General features: G+C 37.9%; 1 long non-coding RNA gene across 1 annotated transcript in view; it reads right to left on the reverse strand.

Moving 5' to 3' along the window:
- The window catches only part of LOC134568685 (uncharacterized), a 34222-nt gene extending 25340 nt beyond the window's left edge, over positions 1 to 8882 (reverse strand). The window contains exon 1 of the long non-coding RNA XR_010084054.1: positions 8746 to 8882. This is a non-coding gene — a long non-coding RNA (uncharacterized LOC134568685). The remainder of the gene's footprint in view (positions 1 to 8745) is intronic.
- Positions 8883 to 12823: the final 3941 nt, after the last annotated feature.

The following is a 12823-nucleotide window of genomic DNA, read 5'->3' on the forward strand; positions in this document are numbered from 1 at the left end:
ATAGTTTTTCGTGGGACTGGCACTTGTTTTGGAAGATGAGATTTTACCAAAACTCCAACACCGGAACTACCAAAAATGTAGCCTGTGGTGAGGATCTGGAATATCTCGGCCTACATTGGAATAAATGTAAAATACCTAGGATCATGATTACAGTTAGTATGACTTATGTGAATGAATCACTATGGTTATCCTTAGAAAGTAATATGTTGGAGTGAAAATATGTATTTTAAGTATTTTTTTTATTTTTTTTTTTACACAACACTGGCTCTACCATATCTTTGACGCAGGTTATTCTATTCTACAGATACTGAGCAGCAAATACTGCAGACAAAAGACCTTTTCCTATTGGCCAATTTCAGTCATCTTGCAACCAATAGGAAGGTTAAGATTGCTTGCTGGTATTTGAAGCAGACCTTAAAGCAAAATTTTGTTAGACTGGCATTTCTACAGAAAAACTGACATGATGGGAAATTACCAAGGTGTCATGTCAAAAAACCTGTGTGAAACATTTTAATGTAAGTGAAAGCATATTTGGATGAGGTGTTACTTTTTCTTGCAAGTTAGCAATCATGTGCTATCAGATGATTAGAACAGAAGAGGGCGCACACTTTCCCCCCCCCCCCCTAAAATTAAAAGTGTGTTATTGTTCTAGTGATGCAATATTTATACGAAAATAAAATAAATAAAAAGGGTTTTGTAGAATGCTAAAAACATGCATTTATATCCAAGTCTCCAACACTGGCTTCCATCTTTGAAACTCTATTGGCTCCCTTGCCCTTTGCAGTTAGAAATTCATGCCAAAACTATTGTACAAAATGGATTAAAATGCCAGATATGTTGAATTCCATGGCATAACTTTAATGAAATAATTGAATCAGATGTGAGAAAAATGCCAGTGTTCGTAAAACATATAGACAGCTATTTAAATACCTGAAAACGATTGGAAGATTACATGTAGAGATTGTTTCCCACATAGAAACATTACTGTCCCATAAAGTCACAGTAAAAAAACAAAAATGTATAGTCATCACCAATGTCGGGGGGAAAAAATAAAATAAATACTCCAAATGTGGGTAATAACATCCAAAACAGGTTCTCTTGTGCGTCCATGGGCATGCAGCCACTAGCTAGGTTACATGTGGCTGCCACCAATTTCTTACACCCAACAATCATAAAATCAATAACAGCAGAAAATCAGTAAAGCCCACATAGGGTAAAAATACTGAGAACAGCTGAACTACAAGTTGTAATGCTTCGTAACATTCTAATTTTGAAACTAGTGTCTGATTCAGCTTAGATATCATTCCGTGGTTTTATTGTTTCACTGAAAAGATGACCCTACATTTGGAATTATAGCTCAGGCAATACTACACTGTTCTTAACATAGGGCCATGAAAAATAAATTAAATGCATTTTAAAGAAACAGTAACATTTTATTTTTCTAATTTCTGCTTAGGTGAGCAGAAAGAAACACAAATGTAGTTTACATAAGCCACTTTTGATTTAGACAAACTACTGTTTGCTTTCAGCAGGAAAGGTGGCTGTAAAGTGCCTTCTGACCAGCAAGCCTCCAATTAAAGCATCACCCAATCAAAGAGTGCCATGTTTGACACCAGAGCTCAGATGACATTTGAAAGAGGCAATTTTAGGTTTCATTACCAAGAAACTAAATCAATCAAGTCTATTGGAACATGCTGCAGGGGCTAGCACTGCCAAACAGTAATGAAAGTGTAGAGCAAGGATGCTTTGTGGTTGAAGTCATTGAGGCAGTGCGGTGAGCCGAGCATAGATAGTCTTTTATGCTCTTCTCTAGTCTCTCTTCACATATTGTGATATTTTTCTCCCAATACACCAGTAATTACAGATGGGAAACTCAAGTGCCCTTGTTTCTATAAAGGAATGAACATTTACACTTGAAGCCTTGAAACTCCCCATCAAATCCAAGAACGGATAGTTATATATTCTCAATATGATGTACCGTACTTATCATGGGCAATAAATTGGTGTCATAAAATGGTCGTAGCACGCATAATATGTATTCCATGACTACCTACAAACACACACGTATTGTTCCTCTATCACTACAGCAGGGGCATATATGAATTTACAATGTCTAAATGCCCCAAAGTACAGCCCTGATTGTTGCCTGTTGTCCACCATGTAGAAACGCATGATCTTAAAATTGAATTGGTGTATTTATCGGTCTAAAATATAAATCCACCCTTTGTCACCCTCTCTGTAGAAGCACAAAATTAGTGGTGGTCTGTACTCTGTAAGATCAGATTAATATACACTGAATTTTAATTGGGGTGAGATGATTATGCTGGGCTCCCATTCATATTCAAATGAAATCCTGGGGATCCAAAACATAATTTACTTCCTTATTCAGATAGTTATTTGTTTCAGCAGGACTTAGACCAGCAATAAGCTTCCGGTTGGTCTTGCAGTCTCTATGATATAAGGGGATTGCAATTAATGAGCATTTATAATGAACGCGAATTTGGGAGTGGTTGATTACGTTGTGATGAGCAGTAAGTTGGGAAATCCATTCGTTTCTTCTCATAGGATTAATTCTGATCAATACAAAATGTGATCCATTCCATGACACAACTGATGTTTAAAGAAATGTCTGGGGCTTTTTTGTGATAAGTTTGACATATACACTACTGCTTTATGTACAAATAATATGCATAATTGTTGCCTCTATATAGAATATAACCTAGTTTATTACTGACACCTATTCTATTAACAGTATGCATATTTTCAACACCGGTATAGAACATGTAAAGATGGGCATTACCTACAGGATGCAGGTTTAATCCAATATTGCCTTTTTCAGTGAAAATGCATATACTGGCCTTGCTCGATCTACAATATTGTCATTAATAATGAAAATGGGTCACTAATCCCTTGCCCAAAATGATGTGCCCTTTAATATTGCATATCATTGTGAGTTGTTAATGGTTTTGGCAAATTATTGCATGCCCTCAAAAAACAAAACAAAAACAAAAAAAAAACACAAACAGACCATCTGCTACCAAATTCCTACTCCTACGCATTTATGGTATTTATAAAGCGCCAACAGATTCCACAGCACTGTACAATTAGTAGAGAACGTACAATATACACAGACACATACAAGATGTAGAGAGAGCCCTGCCTGTAAGCTGATATCTAGCCATTGAAGCTCTTTTATACAAAGTGATAAGCTAGATAGCCCGTGCGCTTTCAATCTAAAGGATGTACCCTTTCCTAAATCAGGGCCAGATTTACATTTCCAGTGCCTACAGGTACAAAGTAGTCAACCCTTGTAAATAAGCATCTGTAGGTAGGTGCCTCCTCTGCTTATTGGCAAATCCAGGTAGCCTTTAACAAATAGTAACTATGGTATTCGCAAGCTGCAGGACTGGGGAGAGGTATTGGGCATATTAACTCATTCATACGCTGTATACAACTTTAAAGTGGAAGGAGGGCATTGTGACAGATCCATTCCTGTTCTTTTTGTTGTGGAAACATACCTTGTTGAATCTACTTTTATATCGTGTTCACCCATTGTCCTGCTCTATGGAAAATGGTTTTGCATTACAAATAAGTCGTAGCAATAACAGATTTCACTCATCCAATGGGGTGGTAGAGAACTGTTTAAGGGACCCCATATAGATTTACATTTTTCTCATTAGGATGGGGGATCGAGCAAGTCTGGGGAAAAAGGAAATACGTTCACGTCAGCCATATTTCGTCAGTCTATCTTTTATCACTTTATACTGCCATACAGTCTCTTTGATGTAGGGAGATCATACTGCAGTTAATGAGCATTTTGACAAGCGACAAGCTTTATCTGCTTTGTCACCGTTCTATCCTTGAATATAAAATAAAAAAATTCAAAATGTTTGACAGACATTAATTAGAAAATTTGTCATAGGAATGTAACCAACATTGGGTTTCTTTCCAAATAAAAATTTGATAATATTTTCAATCTTCCTTTGGTTAAGGAATGTGAACAACCGTCAAAATAAACAGCTAAAGGAAAAAATGAAAGAACATACCAAGCTGCATGAAAAAAAACAAAAGTACAACATAATAAAACCAGTATAACCTCCCAAGGTATATAATTTAAAGAGCAAAAAGGTGGTTCCGCAATACTAGATTGCGGATCTAAACATATATGAAACGTGAATTTGCCAAAAATGCCAGGGTTAGAGCTGAGATTGGGTATGTGAGATCTGTTGTATTTCAAACTTTCTATTATGCTATGTATTTACAAAGTATTCTTAACTAGACAAGAAATGTTTTTTCAAAACAAAAATGATTAATTATGGCTTTGACCAGCAATCATTTGCATTTGTTTGGAGCAAAAAGAAAATTACAAAAAAATTGATTTGTCACAAAGTTTCATTATACGACGCTGGCAGTATGACATATTTATACACGGTATTTAAAGCCAATTATAAATCACATTAACTTGTCAGGTTTTATTTTCATTGTCAGATGCTAAAGACAAAAGGTCAACTATATTACAAGTAAAAAGGAGTGAATGTTTCCCTGACATTCTAATGCATTTTTGAATGCAAAGTAAGAGATTGATGGAAACATAATAAATACAGGCTCGGACTAGCCTACCAGCTAATAGTCAAAATAATGGTGGGCCCCCTGAGCCTCTTGCTCAGTCTTGCAGATACATTTGCAGTGGACTAGAAATTGAGACAGTACATCCATCAGCCACTTTTCTTTGTGTTTTTCCCTCTGATTTGTATCCCATTCTAATTATTCTCAGTTTCAAAACCGGCAAAGGATTAAAGGAGTTGTAGTCTTACAGCAGGAAAGTAAACTGGTTAATTTAAAAAATGTGCAACAAATTATCTGCCACTTATGCTGCCATCCCTTAGAACAGTATGTCTGACATTTATAACATGATGTGTATGCACATTTTCAAACATTGTTAAAACAAAATTTGTGTTTCTCAATAACTGTGTGGTTAGTTACGCTGGAACAAACAATCTTTTGATTACCATTTATAACTGATTACTTTTTTTATATTCTATTTCAACAAACATTTAAAATGTGCACCACAAGCTGCTTTCTTTGGTTTGTTGCCCCCAGCACTGAAAAGGTTAAGCCATGCATTAGAGTGTTAATACAGCAGTGAGATGATGTCAGGGGGGAGTACAAAGCTGCACATGATCAGTACTGCATTGTATGGCATGTTTTAACCCATTAAGAACCAATGGCATAGAATGCAATAATCTCATGGGATTTCCCTTATTTCTTGTTCTTAAGGAGTTAAAGGAAATAAAAGTCACAACAGCAGCTATTCGGGCATAAACTATTTCTATATTTAATTTACCTTTATATTTTATTATGATTTCTGCCACAAACAATACCTCACCAAAAACATGATTATAGACAATAGGAAGTAAGCTTCAAGGATACGCAAGATATCTAGCATGGTTTACAATATTTGTAGCTGTTATCATTAAACAGACAGTTAGCAGAGAGGAGACACAGTGATATGAATTAGCTTGCAGAAAGTGTGTGCACCTCAGGACAGGGGAGGGTGAGGGGGTAAAACAAGGCAGTCGGTTTAGTAAATAAATAAAAAGTCTGCCTATATGGCTGAATTCCAGACCGTCTGAACCTCTGCGGATCACTCTGTCTGCATTCAGGTGTCTAACATACTGGGTGATGGAAGGGGGTGGGGGATGGCAGACATTAACACAAAACAGACAAAGAAAAGGAGGTGGAGGAAGAGAAATAATATGAATTCAACAACTCATTCCCTTCCTACACTTTGTGCACAGCAGCAACCTGTTTGGGACCCATCACTCTTCTAGATTTCAGTACAAATCCATGATATTTTGTTACATTTTAAGAATGGAGCCTGAGGAGACTTCTGTCCTTCCACATAACCACACCCTATTACAAACCACCTTCCTGTCAAGATTCTAGAATTCTTAGAATCCTTAATGCTGCTCCGAATAGACACTAAATTATTCCTTTCACGGACTTGATTCGCTCCCCAATTCTAACTAGTTCATTAAAATTTGCCACATAAGAGTTTCTCCATTTAACTCCTACATAACCTATATCCAACTCAATTTACAAAAAGATCTCTAAAATCATTTGTGTTACACTACCCAACAAAACAATTGCTCTACACAGCCACTCTCACTCCTTCTACTGCTCCATTTAACCTCTCCTAACAATACATCTTTGTTTTGAATATTACCTCTTTCGAGAAGTCCACATGTAGCTCCATATCTTACCCTTATTTTGTATTTCCATGTATTGTAGCATGGAATCTCTCTAACTGCTCCATATAACCATCTATAACTCCATTATGTCTCTAACTCCACCTGCTGCTCTATATAACTTCACTTCTTGCCGATATATCCTCTGGAACTCCACCTACTGCGCCATATATTCTTATACCACCCCTTACAACTCCACCTACTTCTCTATATTACTCCTATAATACCTCCTTTAATGGTCCATGTAGCCTCTCTATGATGCCTCCTTTAATGACCCATATAGCCTCTATAATGCCTCCTCTGTTGGTCCATATAACCGCTCTATAATGAATCCTTTAATGGTCTATATAACCTCTATACATTTTTCTACAGTTCTATACAGCCTCCAACTCCACCACTGCTCCATATAATCTCGTTATAATTTCACGTATTGATCCATATAACTCCACCTACTGTGCTATATATTCTTATGCCACCATCTACTGCACCATAGAACCCCTCACTCCTCCTACACATTAGATCCACTTAACTCTAGGTTTTATGCAGTTTACTCTCTCTCCCAGTTACTCCTTCTACAACTACATGTCTTTAGTTGCTGCTAAATATAAAATCTCTACTCAACCCCTCCATATAAAATCTCCCTTAACTAACTCCATTTACTGTGCCCTGGAATCTCTCCCTCTAACCCCGCTTACCAAAGCGGCTCTAGAACACCTCCTATTGCTCCATTTAGAATCTTCCTATATCGCTTACTTTCCATATATCTTCTCCATAAACATATAATTGTGCAACTTAACATGCGTCTATGATGCCTCCTATGCTCTATAAGGGGTAGGCAATCTCCAGCACTTTTTTGGAGTACACCTCCCATGAGGCTTTGTCATTATGGCTGTAAAAGCATGATGGAGACAGTCGACAACATCTGGAGTGAAGGTTGCCTACCCTGCCCTATTTAACCATTGGTTAAATAGCACAAGCCCTGTCTCCACAGACAACCCGCTATATTGTTTTATATAACCTCTTACTTTAAACCTCTTCTATAGTTCGATATAATCCGTACCTATACCTTTCCCTTATTCCTAGAACTTATCATATGGCTGTATGTATCAATACTTTACTCCGTTCTCTACACTGTAGCACATATACCTGTAACAACTTGAATAAAATTAAACAACCCTCACATTTATAAACTTTTTATATTAGTTCTTCTGTTCTCACTATGCAACAGACTTTTCGCTGCAGCATGTGGCTAAATTACTTCCTCAGAAATCGTTATGTAGAATTTTACCTAGTCAGCAAAACTATTGTACTTACTTGGTGGAAAAGAAGTCACGTGACATCCATTTGTAAACTCCATAAAATCAAACAGATAAAGAAAATGATCTGTGACACATTAACTGGAGTTCTAATACAAACTGCACAATTACACAGACTGTTTTTACAGAAAAACATGACAAAACTAAAGAGAAATTGAATACACATCGATCATTTCTTTAATAATAAGCCTTTCAATGCTTGAATCAACTGACATTTTGTTGGATAACCTTCCAGCAAAACATACATTTGTTGCTCTTTAATTTCACAAAGAAATGAAAAGTCAGAATCTTATGCCAATATAATCTATTGTTGGGTTTAAAGCAACAAGAGTATAATAAACTATGAAAAGTATCACTTAATCAAATGCTACAAAGTGTGCAGGAAACATTTATTGCAAGGTTTTTTACTGCACATTTTGGGTTCGCCCGTTTATATTGCAGAATTCTGATTGTTTCTTTTTTTGTTCTAATTTACTTGAAACAAACCGTTTTCTCGAAGCCCCAAGTCAACTCAATCTTTAAATGCTATTTCAAAGTATAAAGGGGGCTGCTCATAAATAAGAAAACAAGAACACAATACATTTCAGGAAAGATATGCAAAGTCAAGATAACAATGCCAAACTTCTGTAAAACGCAGGAAGCAGATTTAACGCTTTCTGCACGAAACACCGCACAGAAAAAAATATTTTGTTAGTAAATTCTCCTTATTAACCCCTTTGCAAAACACCTGGCATTAAGAAATGTGTGATTTTAATGGCATGCTCCAAATGATTGCAGGTTAGCGATTTAACCCATACAGAGCCAGGCAGACGATATAGGGTGGACAAGCAAAAAATACATAAATTTCCCCCACTCAATGAGTTTTAAATGAAAAATCATTAATTCTATGTTATGTACCTGCATTCCATAGAAGGCTAGACATAGTAAGGCAGAAGGTGTAAAAACAGACTTTTGCTGTCTGGGGGCCTGCAAAGCCATAAGTCCTTTTAGCAGTTTTAGGGTTAAAAAGAATTTGCTTAAGGTAACTTTGCAAATGTTGCTTTCTATCCCATGCCTCCTTCCTCCCCAAACTAAATAAGCTAGCTAATTTTACTTTGAATGAACACATGATCAATTTTACAAATTCATTTCAGATCTTCCTACAGAATTATAAATGTGTTTAAAATAATTGCTGTACTTACAGTATAGTGCAGGATTTCATAAACTTGACCGATTACTCAGGCCTCCCCATTTGAAATTCTTGTATTTAGAAATTAAACCGCCTGATTTGGAGAAGACTGAGATTGTGCATCTCCTGGAACTGCAGTCCTTACATGAACTGGTGATTTTTTTTCCTGTCTTCTGAAAAGGCAGCAGAAAGAAAAGAAGGGGAGGGGGAGGGAGGGGGGGTTAGGAGTGGGCCATCACATGAGGCACACTGCGCTTAAACATTGGCTATCACTGCAGACACCAAACCAGCCTGATTGGCCAAGTTAAAAACTCTACGCCTCAGGGGATCCTCCTATTAGAATTTTGTGTGTGTCTGTGTGTGCTGAAGAATGACTGGAGGAATTTTCTCAGTGTGGAAGTTCCACTGAGCGAACAGAATGTTAACAATTAAGCAATGTCTGGCAGTCTGTTGGCAAAGGGAATTAAACAGGAATACGGTTTCCTTACTATGTGTCAACATTTTGATAAGTCACTGTTATTAATCTATCAACTCTTAAAACATACACATGCACTTATATGCAGTTTTACCTCCTTAAGGAGAATTGGCAATTCATATCACACAATCTGGTCCATAAAGACTTTATGCCACTGTATGATGGACTGTCCCTTTAGTATTCGGAGTTCTGTACAAACCTGCAACAGTTAAATAAGTAGGACATTAAATTTGGTTATAGGATCTTTAAAGGCTAGTCCGTTACGACAGAATTATTCAGTCACTAGCCCTTAAAGGGTTAAAGCATTAGGATGGCATGTTTACACATACATGCAGATCATTGACACCCATTTTACAAAAAGCATTGTTAACCAATTTGCAATCTGTGTAAGGTTTCACAGGGAATAAAAGGTTGCTGGAGTTAGGTCTCTTTGTCTGCACTCAAAGACAGGTAAATTGGCTCTGGCTCTTTTGTCTGTTTTCTTTGTTTGTAAAGCAGTCTTGAGGCTGACGTTGGACAGATAATCTGCCTGTATGCAATGCAGAATAGGCAGTACAAACTAGAACATATCGTGAGGGTGAGGAAATTTCTCCACTCAACATTTTACAAACTATGTAGAAATCCACACTTTCCTGAGTGACACAATGGTTTGAAAAACTTTACACGTCATTACTGTGCATTTTACTGCAGTGGAGCTTTGTGATAGACTCTGCCCTTTACTATGACTTTTTTTTTTACTGGAAATTTCTTTGATACACCCCTACACACCACATGTTCCATGAGAGCTTTGTGATAAATTCACATATATTGCCAGTTACAATGAGGTTTCTTATCCTCTAAAAACACTGGCACTCACATTACTGTGTAGAGCTGCATCTTACATTTATACATACAGACTGTTACATTAAGTTTTATTTGCTGTGGGACTCTGCATTACTGACATACACAGTCATTACATGTATTTCTACAGAACTCTGTTATACACACACACTTTTCTGAGAGTTCTACTGCTGAGGAGCTCATTGATACACAACTGTTTATTGTGGTGTTGCTCTCTGCTACACTTCCACACATCATACTTTGAGTTTTATTTCTTTGGAGCTCTGAGTTACGCCAATACTGCATTTTATTGGATTGACTAGTTCCAATGAAGCAGGGGCCCAGGTTATTAAATTGTAATGAATTAGTACCCTCTCTGCTCTGTCTTGTGGCTTCTACAATGCATTGCCTGGCGATTTGGAGTATGTGGTCCAATCCATTACATCAGAATCTAAGGCCTAATGATGCAGTGTGCAAAGTCTGATGCAATATGAAGGCTGCTGTCTGAGCACACTTTCTAGTGTTATATACGGTGCACTTGCAGCCATACTTGTTGTACCATCATGTTTCTAACACCCTCCGTGCTTTATGGATGCCATTGTTAGAATGTATGTGAACAAAACAGTGCATACTTCATATTATACAACTGTAGCACTCTTGCGGGTGTATTATGCTTCATCTGAGCATTTGTGCTTTCAAAATCAAGCACTCTATTATAGCCATAATTGTTGAAAAACATTTAACAGCTTACACCTTCAGTTATTATATTAGATTTTTATTTTATGTTGATGTGCACAAACATTGTGCAACATAATTCAGACATTGAGGGGGCAATCCTAATTTTAGGCACATCCCCTGCTACTCTGGATTGTGTCTAGTACCCTGAATCTGAGGACACAAAATTAGAGAGCTAAAGGGCAGCAATCCCGGTTAGGCCCTTTTATACTGGAACAACATAGAAATATAGAATGTGATGGGAGATAAGAAGAGCTTGGGCCATCTAGTCTGCCCAATGTTCTTAATACTTTCATTAGTCCCTGGCCTTCTCTTATAACTAGTATAGCCTTATGCCTATCCCACGCATGCTTTAACTCCTTTACTGTGTTAACCTCTACCACTTCAGCTGGAAGGCTATTCCATGCATCCACTACTCTCTCAGTAAAGTAAAACTTCCAGATAGTCTTAAATTAGAGGGGCGACTGTTTAAAACCATGTCCTCTTGTTGTGGTAGTTTTTCCATTTGAGTAGTCTCCTCCTTTACGGTGTGGCATGCTGCTAGCATTTCCTGCTGCTCTATTACATTGTCTGCCTATCTTTAAGTCATTAGAAATAATCACCCCTAAATCCCTTTCCTCAGATGTTGATGTTAGGACTATCAAATATCTACACTGCACATGGGTTTTTACGTCCAAGATGCTTTATCTTGTGCATAACACCAGTTAAACGGTCACTGTAATGCCTCAATTAATTATTCAAGCCTTATTAATTTTATAATAAAAGGAGATTAATAAAAAGAAATCATAGGTTAGGTCTTTGCAGACCACCTCATTGTGTTAATTATTTGTATGCTTCATTGATGTAAGGAGATATGGTAGCATGACAAGTCATGTAAATGTGAATCAAACTGCACACATACAAGTGTGGCAATGATGTGGACACTTGATGCCGGTATAAGTTGTATGAAGGCAGGCATCAGGTCTCATTAAGAGAGGAGGAGACACATTCAAGATGACCAATTAAACAATCAAGCCAACAGATTGCCGCAGCTACGATATCATGGAATATCTTTGCCATTTATATGCATATCATGTGGATAAAATTGAAAGGGACACTATAGTCACCCAGACTACTTTAGTTTAATGAAGTGGTCTGGGTGCCAGATCCCTCTAGGGTTAACCCTGCCTGCTGTAAACATTGCAGTTTCCATTTGGGGTTAAGCCAGCCTCTAGTGGCTGTCTTCCGGACAGCCACTAGAGGCGCATCGGCGACGCTGGAGGCATATTATGCCGCCATCACGCAGAGCGTCCATAGGAAAGCATTCAGAAATGCTTTCCTATGGACACTTTGAATGCGCACACGGCAATGCCGAGCATGCGCATTCCGCTCCGCTGACGTCAGACTGGGGAGCTGACGTTGGCGGGGGAGGAGAGGTAAGGTAGTTCGTCGGTGGAATAAGGTGAGTAACTGAAGGGGATTTAACCCCTTCAGCACCATGGGAGGGGGACCCTGAGGGCTCTTTGTTTTCCTGACACTATAGTAATCCTTTAACACACACCCTTAGTGCTGGACTTCATAAAACTCCAATAGAAAGAAAAAGAAAACTTATCCCGAAACGATCCCTAATGTCCGTACACAGACCTGCGAAGTACATTCCACTGCACACCAATCTTTCAAAACTGTAAACTTTTTTAGCAATTAAAAAGACACTGTACAAGCAAAAAAAATTGCCTACAACAGTTGAGAAAGCGCCGTGCCCGGCGTGAATCTCATTCAGGGCATTTCGGTCCTTCCTTGGGTCACTTCTATGTAGTTCTTTTCCTTCTTTTTTCCCCTAGTGGCATTTACTGCATATTAAGACAGGCAAGGATCACAGAGCAGGATTTCAACCTTGACATACTAAACGATATTGGGACTGGCGTATAGGAGGATTCTAGGCAGGCTTCCCCAAACTCCGGAACCTCCAGATGTCCCGTGATTCTATGAATGAAATAGATAGGCTGAGAATCATGGGAGTTGTAGTTCAGCAACATCTGGAGAGTCGGGGTTTGGGAAAGCCTGTTCTAGGCAATGTTTTGCT

This window comes from Pelobates fuscus, chromosome 7, assembly GCF_036172605.1.
Source record: "Pelobates fuscus isolate aPelFus1 chromosome 7, aPelFus1.pri, whole genome shotgun sequence".
Classification (NCBI taxonomy): Eukaryota; Metazoa; Chordata; class Amphibia; order Anura; family Pelobatidae; genus Pelobates; species Pelobates fuscus.